The following is a 16,571-nucleotide window of genomic DNA, read 5'->3' on the forward strand; positions in this document are numbered from 1 at the left end:
TGCCACATCACTATAGCACAAAGTGACCAAACTCCTTGCTAGTGTTTATTTGCTCACCTACTACGGGCAAGCCACTGGGCCATCCGAGAGGAGTGAGCCTAAGCCCGTGTGCTTAGGGATGGGCCGGGAAACAAGAAAGCCTGGGCCTGAAGACAGGTTGGCTAGAAGGTAGCAGCCTGAGTACGAGGCCAACGCTGTTAGCGGCTAAAAGCTAAGAAGGTCATTAATTCTGCCTGAGGGTATGGAGGAGGGCTTCTAAGTGAGGTCGCCACGGGTGATCTTTCATCTGGACCAGAAGGAGCAGATATAACCAGAGGAGGCTCAGCTGGATCTGAAGGAGATATAACCAGAGGAGACGAGGGGGAGGGTGTTGTTGCGTTGGGAACAGCGAGAGAGCTAAAACAGGAAGGAGAGCACCTGGCTTGTTGCTGAGCTGGGACTAGGCCTGAATCAGAATTTGGGAAGGGGTGTACTGTGAGATGTAGTGGGAAATGTAGATTGGTGCCTTCTTGGGACTACTTGGATGAAAGCAAACTTAATTTTATTTACCACGACTTATTTGGTCCAAGGAGCCTTTCCAGCATTTATGGGAAATTTATGTAGTTATTTATCAATTTAGAGACACGGGTCAGCACATTTTTTCAATTACTTAATAATTCCTGGTGAGAACCAAACGTTTGGTAGCCCCTTAACCGTTATTTTGCCCATCTTCAAGCTTGAGGCAAATAACCACTTTAAATATCACATAGTAGCTTGAAGTTAAGTGGTTGGGATAGAGCTGCTGTGTTCTATATGTTTTATATTTAAAACAGTATCATCTGAGTACCAGGTGTGAAGAGGTTGAGTAGATAAAACCAAGAGAAAGGGGGAGCCTGTTTCCAACCGCAAGATTTTGTGGATGCAGTCTCTCTGCAACAAGAGCTCCTTAGGTGTGACCATTACACATCCCTCCTGCCCCCGCAATAGGATACCCTCAGATCCCTGAGACACCCTTTCTTCCTTGTCCATCAATGTTTGATCACCAGCAGGAGATAGGAGGAAAGCAAATAAATACTGCTTTTCCCTTGAGAGCTTGTAATGTAGTGTCAACTCCTGACTTCCAGCAAAGACAACCAAAAGAACCTGTTGATCAAAGCCAAGTTTATTGCTTACAACAGTAAGTGATACCACTATGTTGACAGTCTTAAAGCATCTCAAAAAGGGACGTCATGTGTAGAATAGTTCTAAGATTCAGGGCATCTGGTTTAAGACAAGTCTTTTCAATGAAAGCATGATTGAGACTGGACTGAATTTATAATATCATTCAGGACAATTACAGGGAGGGGAGAGTTTTGAAGGGAGCCTAGAAGAGTAAACAATTGTTTGACAAATCCAAGAGTAATCTGTTGAGGAGCAGGCTGTTTATCCTGACGAAGGCTAGGTCAGTCAATAGTCTGTTGTTCAGATAAATGGACTTTGAGGAAGTTCCTGAAACTGCAGTTAAGTTATTTGCAACTTCATCTTCTTGGGCAAGAATTTCTTGGAATTGAAGTCAAGTTTCTGTGAATGGTGGAGTTGTAAAGGCATGTTAATGTCATCAGTCTTCGTTCTCAATCCTATTGTGTGGCTGTAAATAGTTTCAGTTCTCAGTAGTTTTTCAAACTGAAGGCTATGATCCAGTAGTGAGTAGTGAAGTGATTTTGGTGGATTATGACTTGCATTTTTTCTTATGGAAATAGAATAAAAAACTAGAGAGCATTGCCCGTAATAAAGGGTAAATACTGTTTTGTGAAACTTATGTTTCCATTATCTACTATATTTCAACAAATCTGAAATGTCATTAATCATGACATGCCATTATTTTATGTACTATTAAGAAAGTGAAAACAACACAAATAAGTGAAAACTCTTATCAAAATATGATACTCTGTTGCTGCATCCTGGTTTTAGAAATATTAACACAGAAGACCTATTTTCTTTTAATTGTTATTTTTGAGAGACAGAGCACGAGCCGGGGAGGGGCAGAGAGAGAGGGAGACACAGAATCGGAAGCAGGCTCCAGGCTCTGAGCTGTCAGCACAGAGCCGACGCGGGGCTAGAACCCATGAACCGTGAGATCATGACCTGAGCCGAAGTCGGACACTCAACCAACTGAGCCACCCAGGCTCCCCTAGAAGACTTATTTCTTAAAATTGATGAAATAAAGTATATATAAATGAGCCAATTGGATAACAGTGTAAAATGTATTATCTCTCATTATTGCTATGAACTATGCTGTTGTCAAAAGAGTCTGAAAGCCACTGTTGTAGTGGAGTCATGCAGGAGAGGATCGAGTAAGTACACCATAAAGCAGCATGAGATGATTACTTCCAGAACAGAAATGCAAATTACCTGCTCTTATTGGAAAGAACAGTTAATGAGGACATCAGGAAAGCTTCAACTGGAAGAGGGAATATCTGAGCCTGGGCTTGATTCCATCAGGAAGGATCAGGGAAAAAATTTCTGAATGAGAGAGCAAAATGTACAAAGGCATGAATGTGCCAGGCACACTTTGGAAGTAGAAGAAATCTGACAGGCCTAGGGGAATGAAGACAAGTTAGCACCAGGCTGAGAAGGCCTTGATTGGATGCCAAAACTTTTGGATTTATGTTAAAGGCAGTAGGAGAGGCATTTAGATGATACAACTAGTACTTTAGAAAGGTAATTCTGCCATAAATGGGAAAGGTGGGTTAGATGAACAAGAAATTAGAGACAGGGAGAAGGTAGGAGAATCTATTGCTTTTTCTGCCCTGCATCCTTAATCTGGTAACAATACTCTGATGCCCTCTAAGAGCCACTCTTTACTGGTAAGTCAGAATTCTGTCACAGTGACGGAAAACCCAATCCAAACTCTGGTTTAAACATGAGAGAAAAAGAAAGATAGAGAATGTGTCTCTAGTGGGCACAGAAAGGGAATGACGATACAAGCGATAGTCTTGGGGCAGAATCAGCGGGAGTTGGTGAATGCTTAGATGAGTGAAGGGTTAAGTCGCTAGTCACCCAGTTGCCCTCACTTCACCTGTTTGAATTTAAATTCCCTCATTAGACTACTTGTTTTATCTTTTTCCAACTCAATTACTGTCTTCCTATTAAGATAAACTGCCAGTATCATGATTTGCAAGATGGAGGGCAAAACAGATTTTAAAAATACAGACCACTAAGCTTGATGCCAAACCCTGGAAATTTCCTAATATAAATCACAGAACACAGTGTGTTAGGGAAAATGTAACTATTAGTAGGAGTCATGGACTCTTTTCAAGTAAATCATTACAAAGAAATACCACTTCCTTTCTTGATAGGATTATTACATTACTGAACAAATGTGTTGGTCATTTCAAAAAGTCAAGATACCTTTAGGTTGGGATGAGAGGATATGGGTTTATATTACTGCAGAGAAATGTTGATTGGAAGAGTGCTGATTAATGGAGTGACACAAATCTTGAAGCCTTGCGTTCTCAAAAACAGCAATACACATTTTTCTTCCCCTTTCGCCCAGTCCTGAGTAATGTTTTTGTCAATGTTTTGAATTAAGATACTTAGCAAATTTAAGAACTCAGATCAGAATATGATAGACGACAGAATAATTATTCAAAATCATGGTTTTTACAGAAAGAGATGACATTTAACTGTAGTAAATATAAAGTATAGCCTCTTTGTTCAGAAAAGTCATTTGGAAAGGACCAGCACTTGGGAGATTCAGCTTGACTTGATAATATAGGGGTAAGTTACAGATACTCATGCGGTATGAGCAATCATAAAAAAATAATAATGACATAATGTAAATTGTGTTAAAGTGATACAGCCACCATTCAAATCACAGGGGTATCAGACCTATGCTGTTGAGCTCAGAATTTCTGAACTTTTTGTGTTCAAATATAGATATCACATAAAAAGAACTACCATACATAACAAATTAGGATTCTTTCAGAAGAGATATCCAAGAAAAGTGTGGAAATCTTATACTCTGAAAAACAGATGAGGGAATTGGGTCTATTTAACCTGCAGAAAAGAGATCTGCTAAAGGGTTGTTATGCAGAAGAAAGAGTAGATGTGTTTCGTGTTGCTTTGGAGTTCAGATCTAAACCATCAGGAGGGCTATTTCCAAGAGGAAAATTTTGGCTCAGTATAAGAAAGGACAGTTTTGGATATTGGAACTGAACCATAGTGGACAGGACTTCCTGGTGAAGTGCGGTGCTACATTGCCGGAAGCATTCAATCAGAAAACAATGGCCACCTGTCAGGGTGCTATAAAAGGAAATGAGGAAGGAGGGGCCTGCAGGGAGGTGTAACATCCGAGGTCTTCTCTAACTTGAAGCTTCTATGTATCTATGTTTATACTCTTAATTTAAAATGATTGCTCTCTTAGACATGGTTTCTAAAAGAACACATTGTAATTTGATTTGTAAATAACTTTCCACTGAAGAAATGCATTGCCAAGTACAGTTGATTCTTTGTTCATGGTAGCTTTGTTCTATAAAGTCACCAAGAACACTGAATTAGTGACTGCTGAGCCATTGCTTCTAGGGGAAATAACAGGATTAGGATCCTGCAAAACTCTGGTCTCAACATTTTTGCCAATCAGTCATTGTATAATTTTGTTTTCTGTGTGTTTCTATTTAAAGACACCTAATTTAATATATATTGTTGATTCTTTAACATTAAACTCATGGCCAAAAGCACTATAACTCATGCTAAATGAAGATTATCTAACATATAATCTCTGAAAGGCATATTACACCTTTCTTATACTTAGGGACACTAGCCAGCACATCAGTATTATTCTTAAGGACCATTTTAAACAGCTAAATCACCACCACCAACAACAACAACAAAGCAAAAAAATATGACACTAAATAGACCACAGAAAAGACACTTGCTTATAGTATGAGAGTTGATACAAGAAGGTAGACTACTGCCTTGTTCAACCTCTATGGAAACGTAGACATAGGGCAACAAATTTTTCACCACTCTTTGCATAACCACAAATGACTGAAAATGCTGAGTATTGATTTTGCTTTTCTTGTGTTATTAGTGGATTGGCATCTGGTTTACAGTGTACAGTCTTTGGGACAAATAAATTGAAGCAAGTAGTCAAGTTTGCAAACAGAATCTGCGAGTAACAAGAATTGACTATAGTTAAAAATTATGAAGAAACTGTCTTCAGTCAAAATCCATTAAAACTGTATGTAAAGTTCATTAAGAGGCAGATCAGTTGAATGCTTTTATGAGGTGGGAGACACCTATAAATGAAAATCAAAGATCCTACATTTAACTTGATGGGACAACAAAGAGCTTACCCCTTGGGAGAATGGTAATAACATCATTTGTCAAATTCCTACCAAGTAGCCTGTTTCGGGTAAACACTTTATAAACATTATATCATTCTCTTAGGCTATGATAAGTGGGATTTTGTAGAAAAGCTGCAGTAAGTAAGCTACTTAAATTTTTTTAGATAAAGCCAGGCTTTCTGTGCAATAAAATTACTTTCTGAAACAAAAATTTGTACACTTCTTCAATAAGGGTTATGTAACTAAACATTTAAGTGTACTGGGAAATACCTATTGGAGTAATTTTGAGAATAATCCGGGCTTCTGCCACATAACCACTGTAAATAGAAAGAATAGACATGATTTCCTTCTGCCCATCCACAGGGACTGATAAATATTTTCAACTGTGGGGACAAAGCAGCTTTCACTGTACAAGGTCATTCCCTTTCCTTTTGCATTCCAAAATAGACAAGCTATCTGTCACTTGGGAAAGAAGGTAATTACTATCTGTAACTCTAAGTAAACTTGTATGGAAGATTTGTTTACATTCAGCATTCTGAGTACTCAAGTTATCAACTAGTATGTAGTATGATTTAGTAGGTCTGCCTTCCACAATCCCATCTCCCACCTTCTGTTTGACAAATATTTTGCCAGCCAGCAGTTGCCACTACTCAGACACCCTCCCCTGAAAATGTTATCATCCCTGTAGATCCAGACCCACCTCTGGGGTCTTGACTGAAGCCATCACCATCTCTAACAATACCCTAGGTATGGTGTCCTGAAACAAAAATAGCGAGGCCCTCAGGAGGCCTAAGATCCATCTGCCCACCCTGGGTGGCTCTGTCTTTGTGAATGCCCGTGTTAGGCTGCCAGAGGCCTCTCCCCACCTCCCCCAACCTCACCCCCACGCCTCCCATACTCAGGGTGTTATACAGGACCCCACATTCAGAAAGACCATGCTTGTTTTAATACTCTACTGTTGCCATCTTGAAATTCCTAATAATTTTATCCTCCTTTTCTTAGTTTTTTATTTTTTGAGAGAGGGAGAGAGAGTACACACGTGTGTGTGTGAGCTGGAGAGGGGCAGGGAGAGAGAGTGAGAGAGAGAATCCCAGGCAGGCTCCTTGCTGGCAGTATAGAGCAGGTCTCAGGGTTTGATCTCACAAATCAAATTGTGAGATTGTGACCTGAGCCAAAATCAAGAGTCAGATGCTTAACTGACTGGGCCACCCAGGCGCTCCAGCTAATAATTTTATCTTTGAACTTCTGTTTTATAGTGCAATTGATGGGACAATGGAGCATGCATGTGAGTAAGAGAAGCAATATGCACGTCCACTGTTCCTTGCTGCCCCATTCACAGAGAGCATTCTCCATGCCCCACAAGCACAGAATACTCATGGACCCACACTGTGCTGGAGTTCAGTGAAACAAAGCCAGTGAGTACAGGGGGTGTTATGCCCACAGCTGAGTAAGTGGAGGGGGCTGATAGCTCCAAAAGGCCATGCTTTCCATTGAAACCAGAACTTGCTTTGAAACCAGAAAGAAGGCAATGGCATTCTAAGAAACACAAAAGACCAAGGAACCCTATTGTACCCTCTTTTGTGTTTCTTCCCTGTATTAGCCAACCACTTATGCTGAAAACATTTCCTTTTCCTTTCAGTCCTTTCTTCCTCCTCATGAAGGCAAAGGTAGACAGTCCTGGCAGAATGTGTATCAAGAAGTGAAATAATAATGGTTAAGTTAGTTTTCTGCGGTGTTCCACTGCTTTGGCAAGAACAAAATATATATGCATGTACGAGCTATGAAACAAATTGTGTCATTTTGGTGACTTCACATAGGAGTTAAATGCTCTTATATTTCAAACTGGCATTGTTTATGGCAATATAAAAATTAATTATGAAATCCATGCTAATAACAAAATATTTCCTTACTTAGCACGATATTAAACAGTTATAATAAACTGTCTATCTAAATTTAAAACACCAGGACAAGTCGAGAGAGACCAGAAGGAAGGAAAAAACCTTTATGTTTTAGTACCTTTAGCTGCATTTGTTTTTTTCTTTTTGAACAAGGGGCCCCAGAAATTATGTATCTGGCTTTGATACAAAAGAATGCCGGCAGCCCTACCCTGAAAAAGGTGGGTTGGGGAAAGACTCCCTACCTAATGCCACTCCCCTCACTGGTGGGCTTAGGGCAGGAGAGGTGAGAGACTATCTGTGCCAGGTGGATAAGACATTCCAGTCTGCCACAGAGCCCAGCCACCCACACTAGGAGCTGCACTTCCTGTAGTAAATACACTGGCTTCATTACTCATGGAGGTAGGAAGTGGGGGGAGGAAGGAAGACCACGTTCAGCTGCTGGGGCCCATTTTCCCCATGGAAACAATGCCATGGTGTCCATTCTTCTCACAGAGTGGCATATGTGCTAAGTGGGCTCTTATGAGTGGGCCTGAGAACCTAACCCAGGTTTGTCACATTGTTTCTCTGAGGAAAGCGCATATTCAGTTTCAAACAACCAAGTTAGAAATCAACTTTGGGGAACACATCTTGGTCAGACAGGAGCTGTCTGTACCTTCCTCGCTCAGAAATGCTAACCACAGACAAGGATGGTGTCTGTCAAAACCTAGGTAAGCATTAAAGAGAAGGTTTATATTAAAAGTAAGAACTTCACTTTATCCTCTCGGTGGGATGAGGAGTCCAGTCCTTCAGATGTGTAGCTTGAAGAAGTTGATTGTAGGTTCACCAGGGATGATTGGTCTCTGGCAACCAACACACGCCTACCAAACCCAAGAGACTGTGTACTGCAAACCAGATGCCAATCTACTAAGAACTCGAGAAAAACTGTGCTCAGTTGGACTAAAGATCTGTCTAGTCTGGTATTCTCTAATGATGGTTGTGAACCTCTGTTCTATTCATTGTGAACTCTAGTGTTGAGCAGAGGCCCTGAATTTAATGTTCTCTCAATAAATGTTGAAAATGCAGTGGGGTGCCTGGCTGGCTCAGTCGGTAGAGCATGTGACTCTTAATGTCAGGGTCATAAGTTCAAGTCCCACATTGGCCATGGAGCCTACTTTAAAAAAAGATTGGGGTACCTGGGTGGCTCAGTCGGTTAAGCTTTCGACTCTTGATTTCAGCTCAGGTCATGATCTCATGGTTCATGGGTTGGAGCCCTGTGTTGGACTCTGCACTCACAGTATGGAGCCTGCTTGGGGTTCTCTGTCACTCCCTCTCTCTCTGCCCCTCCCCTGCCTCCCTCTCCCTCTCTCTCAAAATAAATAAATAAATGTCAAAAAAAAATTATAAACAACACAGATGTTTAAAAAAAAGAAAATGAAGTATTTTTTAATATTGTAATTGCTCTCTATGACATAAAATTCAGAAAGGTAAGGATTTCCTCCAAATATCCACTTATTTAATAAATTTTTTAAAGCAACTTTCTTCTCAGGGAATCTGATTATTTTAGTTCCCCTTTATTACAACCTTATATATCTACTAGGCTCTTTTTTTAAGGGTTTGGGGCAGAATTAGGTGCATGATTCCAGGTATTCATTATCATTATGTCAAATGTAGGATAAAACAATGTTTCCAGTTTTATTTTCCACATTCTTAGCAACAAGAGCTAGCATCATTCTGTATGACTTTAGGAAACAGTCAACAATAACTCATGGTTCTCTTTCTTTCTTTCTTTTTTTCAGTAGGCTCCATGCCCAACATGGGCTTGAACTCCTGACCCTGAGATCAAGAGTCTCAGGCTTTACCAACTGGGCCAGCCAGGTGCCCCTGGCCTTTCTTGAAAATAAAGCATAGCTCCTTTCTTGTGGCTCCTTTCTTGAAATAAAGCATAGCTCCAAGCTCATCTTCTTTTAAGTATGCTTCAGATTAACAATTCTAAATACATTATTCAAAATTAGTACAGGATGAAACTCATTTGTCACACTTATGTCCACTCACATAGCTTTGTGCAATTTATCTTTTCTTGAGTTTAGATCCATCTGCTTGGTATTTACTACCCCAGAGAGCTTCGGGACATCTCAGCCCAGTGACTTTTTTTTATATGAATCTGCTTCCAAGCAGTCCCTAAAAGTCTTAAATAAGACAAGTCTTTCCGCAGTAATTCATGGGGTTTCCACTCTGAAATCAGAAGAATCCATCTGGTATCCTGACTGACAGTAGATAGCAGACCTAGGGACTGGTCCCAATTCTGCCACTTATTAGTTGTTAGACTACAGGCAAATCATTTAATCTTATTATTTTTTAAAGTAGGCTTTACACCCTACATGGGGTTTGAACTCATGACCCTGAGATCAAGGCCTGAGCTGAGATTAAGAGTCGGACGCTTAGCTGACTGAACCACCCAGGTGCCCCAATCTTATTTTTTTAATGGTATAAATAACACCTGCCTCACCTCCCTCCCAGGATTGTTCCAAGGATTACCTGAGACTGTGTCTGTGAAAGCACTCTGAAAATGCTAAACAACTGCATAAATAAGGGGTGTCATTAACTTCGTCATTCAGTAGCTCACCTGGTTAAAACATGGTTTCCTGAAGGTAAGCCAGCTCTCTCTCCTTTCATTCAATCCATCCTACAGAGGTTCTTCTAGTGCCTATTTTATCCAAGATAGAACTTTTCCCCCACTTTCTTGGTAACTTGGGTAGGATTTCTTTTCCAATGTTTATTGTGTAAATTGGTAGACATTTTTTAAAAAGTGCAATGTCCACTCCGTGCTTATTTCTGTCTCAAAGAGATGTGGTCAAATAGTGAAGCAGGAGACACGCTTGAGCACGCTGCTGCAAAGGTGGAAGGCCAGAGCACAATCCCTACCCGCATCTCCCCCCAGAAAGCAGTCTTCTGCTACCCTCAGGCTAGGAGAGACAGAAAGGAAAGCCTAGAGGGGGTGCAGCAAAGCGGTCAGTGAAGAGAACATGAGTAACTGTATACAACCTCTCAGATCCCAACGATCAGTATTATAATAAATAGATTTACTTACATGAAAGCAGCTTAAAGCAAATCTCCTTTAATTTAGCCTGTGGTCCATTCAGCAAAGAAACATTTCTTCCATTTTTAGAAGCTTCTGATGGAGATTTATAGATACTGTTTCCAGAGGAAAAATAAAAGGCAAGTGATTCTCGGGGAAGAGAGGAAAAACACAAAATTTTTAAATGATTTAGCTGTACAGCAGGTTATGAAGGAAGGAAAAGGAAGAGATTAAAATGGTTCTTTCCCTCCTCCCTCTGTGACTCAGAGATTCATCCTAAAAATAATTTTCATTCCAGTTTGGGGAAGCTGAGCAAAGACTCACGTCTCCACATTCCAAGTTCCATGATGGCCTTGGAGAGGGAGGGAACCAAAGGAAGAGGAAAATGGGAAACAGTAACTATTAAAGGTAATCTGGAAAAGACTTTATCTACTCAGAAGAGGTGAGGTGAAATTAAAGGCCAGGCTAGCTGTAATGAAGCAAGCATTTTCTGTTCTTGCCCTAGTCTGAGGTATGTCGTGTCAGCAAGGATGAAGCCTCAACTTGCCTTTCAGCCTTATTTCCTACCAGCTCTTCTGGTGATCAGTGTTTTACTCATTCAAATGAATTTTTGTCTTCTAACATCATTCCCCTTTCTTGTTTTTTTTTAATTTTTATTTTTTAACTTTACTATTATTTTTTTTTAGGTATAATTGGTCATTCCTCTTTCTTTGTATCAGCAGCAGAAGGTTCTTGTTTAGGTGTTTCTTTAGTCACATTTAATTGATATTAGTATGTTCATTTTAAAAAGAGATTTTTATTTTTAAGGTATTTCACACTTACAGAAAAGTTGTTCACGTAGCATACTGAACTCTTTTTTTTTTTTAACCTGAACAATTGGAGAGTAACCTGACATGATACCTGTGGCAGATAGCAAGATGCATTGACCAGATGCCCTTCAAGGAAGGACTTGTTGCCCAGCCTTGGAGACTGTAGTCGGCACACAGCTTTCAACTTGCATTTCCTTCAGGGTTTGCCTCATCTGCAGAGAGCCATCTTGCCCAAGGAGATGCCCCTTTCCCAGGTGGCCCAAATCCAATGACTGATAATGGCAAGGATAGAAAGGCCTGGCTATTTTGGCCCTGTGCAAGACAACTTCAATGGCCATTTCTGCTCGAGAGCTCCCAGTGGGGTTAGCTGAGGCTATCAGCCTGCAGCTCAGATCAACTTCTACCTCTCCCCACTCCTGTTTGCTTCCCCTCCTATCCACGGATGTTGATCCCAAGAGCTCTCCCTAATAATTATCCTGAAAACTAAAGTCTGCCTCAGAGTGTGTTCCTAAAACACCCAAACTACTACTCAGCCAGGAGAGGTCTGAGAAAGCAGACAATAAAATGGAGTTTTGGATCTGCATCACTCACCACTCACCTGGTAGGAAGACCTCGACACTGGTGATAGATGGAGGTCAGACAGTGACTGGCACAAGGTGGCAGCCCAGTTATTAAGATTTTCACCAGCGATGAAATTGGGGTAGTATGCCAGTGAAAGAGAATGTATTAGCTTTTGTACTGTGTGGAGGAGATAGTAACTACAAGGGGATTGAATGGTTATTGTGTAGCTCTACTGAAGCTCTAGGTAAAGAAATGAAAAAGCTGAGAAAGTGACTAGCAGACAGCTGAAAGCCAAGTGTGAGAACCAGAAGGTCTCTTTCATAGCAAGTAAAGAGGCTTTCATAACCTGCAGTGGAGAGAACCAGATCGAGCTAAACCGTTATGTAACCAAGAGCCAAAGGTTAAACTACCAAGTAAACTAGGTCTCCTATGCTAGAGATGCTGCTGTGGTTGAGAAGGAGTGAGACCCTGGCACATGGAATGGGGACATCTGAGCTGATGCCCCCCAAAATCTTGAATTCCCAGATTTCTCTTGATCCTCGGAGCCTGAAGAAGTGAGCTACCCTTCCCTATTAAAAGCTGCACATTCCCTTTGCTTGAGAAAATAATGCCAAGGCCTCTCTCTGCAAGACAACATGTGACTCCTCAGTATCTGCCCCCACCTCCCCTCCTGTCCACTAAATCTATAACTAGGGTGACGTGGCAGCATAGCCCAGCTGGGGACATGCTAGGCCTGAGAAGCAAGCAAAGAAACTAGACCCCAAAGGAGCAAAAAGATCTAACCAGCATGGACTGCAGGAGGTGGCGGGAATCCACATGGGACTAGATTCTGAGGATACTTGATCAAAGGGGATAGAGCATGAGATTAGATAACAATTTGTGTGTGCTCTCCCAAAGTCAAAGATTTACACTCTGATGTAAATCTTACTTGCCAGTAAAATGGCTTCTGTGAAGCATGGTAAAAGTGATAGCCCATGCTGAGTGAGATCAAAATACCATAAATGTCTTGGCAGGTGGGAGAGGAAAGAATTAAAATGCTAAGAGAAATTAAAAAATAATAAAACATCTAGGAGTGAATTTAACAAGACTCGTACACTGAAGTAAAAAGGGGGGGATAAATTTAATAAGACCTATACACTGGAGAGTACAAAACCTTGTTGAAAGAAATTAAAGAAGACCTAAATAAATGGAAAGAGATTCCATGTTCTTTTATTGGAAGACTTACTGTTGTTTCAATGCTAATAACCTCCAAATTGATTTATAGATTCAATGCAATCCCTATCAAAATTCTGCCTGGATTTTTTTTCTTTCTTTTTTTTTTTTTAAAGTAACAGATCTTAAAATTCATATAGAAATGCTAGGGACCCTGAATAGCTAAACAGTCTTTGAAAAGATCAAAGTAGAGTACTCAATTCCTAATTTCAAAACTTACTACAAAACTATTGTAACCAAAACAGCATGGTACTGGCATAATGATAAACATAGCATAAGAGAATAGAACTCAGAGTCCACAAACAAGCCTACATGTTTATGTGCAATGAATATTCAGCAAGAGTTCCAAAACAATTATTGAGGAAAGAATAGTTTTTTAAACAAATGGTTCTAGAGCAACTAGACATCCCTATGCAAAAGAATGAGGTGGGACCGTTATCTCACACAGTGCACAAAAATTAACTCAGAATGAACTATAGATCTAAATGTATAAAGCTCTTATAAAAAAATTAAGTAAATTTTTGTGACCTCGGATTAGGCAACAGTTTCTTAGACATGACATCAAAAACATAGCCAACCAAAGGTAATTTGGTAATTTGGGCTTCGTCAAAATTGAAAGCTTTTGTGGTTCAAAGAATACCAGCAGGAAAGTGAAAGGACAGCCCACAGAATAGGAGAAATTATTTGCAAATAATATATCTGATGAGACTCTAATATCTAGATATCTGTATCTATATGTATGTATCTATCTCTTTATTCAATAATAAGAGAAATAACCCAATTTTAAAATGAGCAAAGACTTTTAAGGGGGGCCTGGGTGGGCTCAGTCAGTTAAGCATCCGACTTCAGCTCAGGTCATGATCTCATGATTTGTGGGTTGGAACCCCATGTTGGGCTCTTTGCTGACAGCTGAGAGCCTGGAGCCTGCTTCAGATTCTGTGTCTCCTTCTCTCTCTCTGCCCCTCCCCTGCTCACATTCTGAGATACCATTTAGCACCAATAGAAAGACTGTAATAAAAAAAAAAAAGGGAAAATAACAAATGTTGGTGAGGATGTAGGGAAATCGGAGCCCTCATCTGTTGCTGGTAGAAATGTAAAATGATGCAGCAAATTGAGAAAACAGTGTGATAGCTGCTGAAATAGTTAAACATAAGGTTACCGTTTGACCCAGGAATTCCATACCTAGGTATATACCGGAGAGAATTGAAACATATGTCTGCACAAAATTTGTATCCAAATATCTATAGCAGCATTATTTACAATAGCCAAAAAGTGAAAACAACTCAATCTCCATCAACTGATGAACAGATAAATAAAATATGCTATATCTGTACTATGGAATACTAGTCAGTTATAAGAAGAAGTGGGACTCTGATAACATGTTACAACATGGATGAACTTTGAAAACATTATGCTAAGTGGAAGAAGGCAGACATAAAAGGCCACATATTGTATGATTCCATTCATATGGCATGTTCAGAAGAGGCAAATCCACAGTGATAAAGTAAATTAGTGGTTGCCAGGAGCTGTTGGTAGGAGAGAATAAGGAGTGATTGCTGACTGGCACAGGGTTACATTTTGGTGTGAAGAAAATATTCTAAAATTGATTGTTGTAATGGCTGTACAGCCTTGTGAACATACTAAAAACCACTTCAAAATGGGGAATTTTATGTATAGTTTGTGTTACCTCAATTTTTTAAAAAGGGTTCAGGGAAGTAGGAGTGCTGGTGTGGCCACATTATGTAAGATCAGAAAACCCACCAGATGACTGTTCCACAGGAGGACCTGGAGAATACAGTGTCTACCAAAGCAAAGAAGAATGTGTTCGTAAACAGCACTAGAATCACTGTGAAGTCTAGTGGTGGCTTGCTTTTGAAGGCTGGACTTATGGTAGGGGAAGCTGTTACAAAACTGATCTCCTCATTAGCAAGGGAGATCATATAACCCAGAAATGATTGAGCCAGGTGGCATCACGCGACTGTCAGAAATCATGTGGATGCAATTAGGATAATGAGTGACAAGATCAAAGTGGCAACCATGAGCACCTGACCTACAGAGAGTTATGGAGATAGTTAATAAAACATGGTGTCACTTGCTAGAAAATAGATGGGCAGCCAATAAGGGTACTACTCCTTCTGTATAAGCAAAAGAAAACAGAGGGTGAAGGGAATGGAATATTTGGAAGCAAAGTTCTTATATACTGTTGAAATTAAATTCATATAAAGATGTTAATTGTAATACCCCAAGGAACCACCAAAAAAACAACTCAAAATATACATATGTACTAAATAGGAAACGATGAGAGAATTAAAATGGTACATTGGAAAACATCTTTTTAGCACAATAGAAGGCAATAATATAAGAATGAAGGAATAAAAAAGACATGGCATATAGAAAAGAAAGCTAAGTGGCAGATGGGCAGATATAAATCCCTCATGTATAGAAGGACTCAGCCAGTTGATTTTGCCTCTGTTACTGACCACACTATTGCTGGCACAATGGATACGTGAATGAAGTGGCCATGGTGGCAGAGACTGAGGCTATTCTTGGCCCGATAGCATGGGTTCCCACTTCTCAGGGCTCATCTAGCTATTGCCACTGCTAAATGTCCAACTTGACAACAAGAGATCAATGCTGACTTCCTGATAGAGCACCAATCTTCAAGGAGACCAACTAAGCAATTGGTGGCAAGTTGACTCTTTGGGACCTTTCCACCTTGAAAGGACCAGTAGTTCATCCTGCTAGGATGAAGACATATTCTGGGTAAGGGTTTAAATGTCTTATCTTCAGGCTTCGCCCTGGGCTTACACAATGTTTGATGCACCAGCAGAGGACCTCCCATAACATTGTATCAGATCTAGGAACCCAACTTACAGCACAAAAGGTGTGAGAGTGAACTCATGACAATGTTATCTACTGGTTGTTATCACTTATTTTAGCACTCCAAAGCTTCCAGCCTTGTAGAGCATCGGAAAGCCTTGCTGAAGGCACAGCTGAAGTATTAGCTTGGTTGAAATGCTATGAGTGCCATCTTCCAGGATACATTAAACCTATTGAATAAAAGATCTTTATGTGGTGCTGTAACCCCAGCAGGAAAAATACATGGGTCTATGAGACAAAATATGGAATTAGGAGTGGTCTTGCTTATCATCACTCCCAATGGCCCCGTGGGGAATTTATGCTTCCTGTTCCTGCTAGTCTGTATTCTGCAGGTTCAGAGGACCTGGTTCCTAAAAGGAGAATATTTCCACCAAATGGTACAGCAAGAGTCACTTTGATTTACTAGCTAAAACTGCTGCCTGGGCACTTTGGGTTCCTACTATTCAGGAATAATTGGGCTGTAAGTAGAGGAACAATCTTGGCAGGGGTATTAACCCTGACCATCAGAAGGAGTTAGGTAAGGTTGCTGTTATACAGTAAGGGTAGGAAAAATTATTTTAGCATTGAGACCATGTATCTGAATGCTTCCTGTTAGTCCCTTGCACAGTTACAATGGTAATAATGCAGCAAGGACATGGCAGTTAGGAACTCAGACCTCTCTGGGATGAGAATCTAGATCATGCCCCCAGGTAAGCCACTAAGACTAAGAGAAGTGCTAGCTGAGAGTGAGAGGGATTTAGAAAGGATGGTCAAGGAGGGAGGCTGTAAGTTTCAATGAGAGCCCTGAGACCAGCTACAGCAGGGCTATAGCTTGTCCTACAAACCTTCCTCTTCTAAGTCTCCCCAGGAG

General features: G+C 40.4%; 1 protein-coding gene across 1 annotated transcript in view; it reads left to right on the forward strand.

Annotated features, from left to right (window-relative positions):
• Nucleotides 1-9,700: 9,700 nt before the first annotated feature.
• The window catches only part of LEO1 (LEO1 homolog, Paf1/RNA polymerase II complex component), a 65,383-nt gene continuing 58,512 nt past the window's right edge, over nucleotides 9,701-16,571 (forward strand). The window contains exon 1 of the mRNA XM_047075102.1: nucleotides 9,701-9,831. The gene's annotated coding sequence lies outside the window, so the exon portion shown is untranslated. The remainder of the gene's footprint in view (nucleotides 9,832-16,571) is intronic.

Source organism: Lynx rufus, unplaced genomic scaffold, assembly GCF_022079265.1.
Source record: "Lynx rufus isolate CCGP_SWC_20201006 ecotype Redwood Valley unplaced genomic scaffold, mLynRuf1.p SCAF_13, whole genome shotgun sequence".
Taxonomy (NCBI): domain Eukaryota; kingdom Metazoa; phylum Chordata; class Mammalia; order Carnivora; family Felidae; genus Lynx; species Lynx rufus.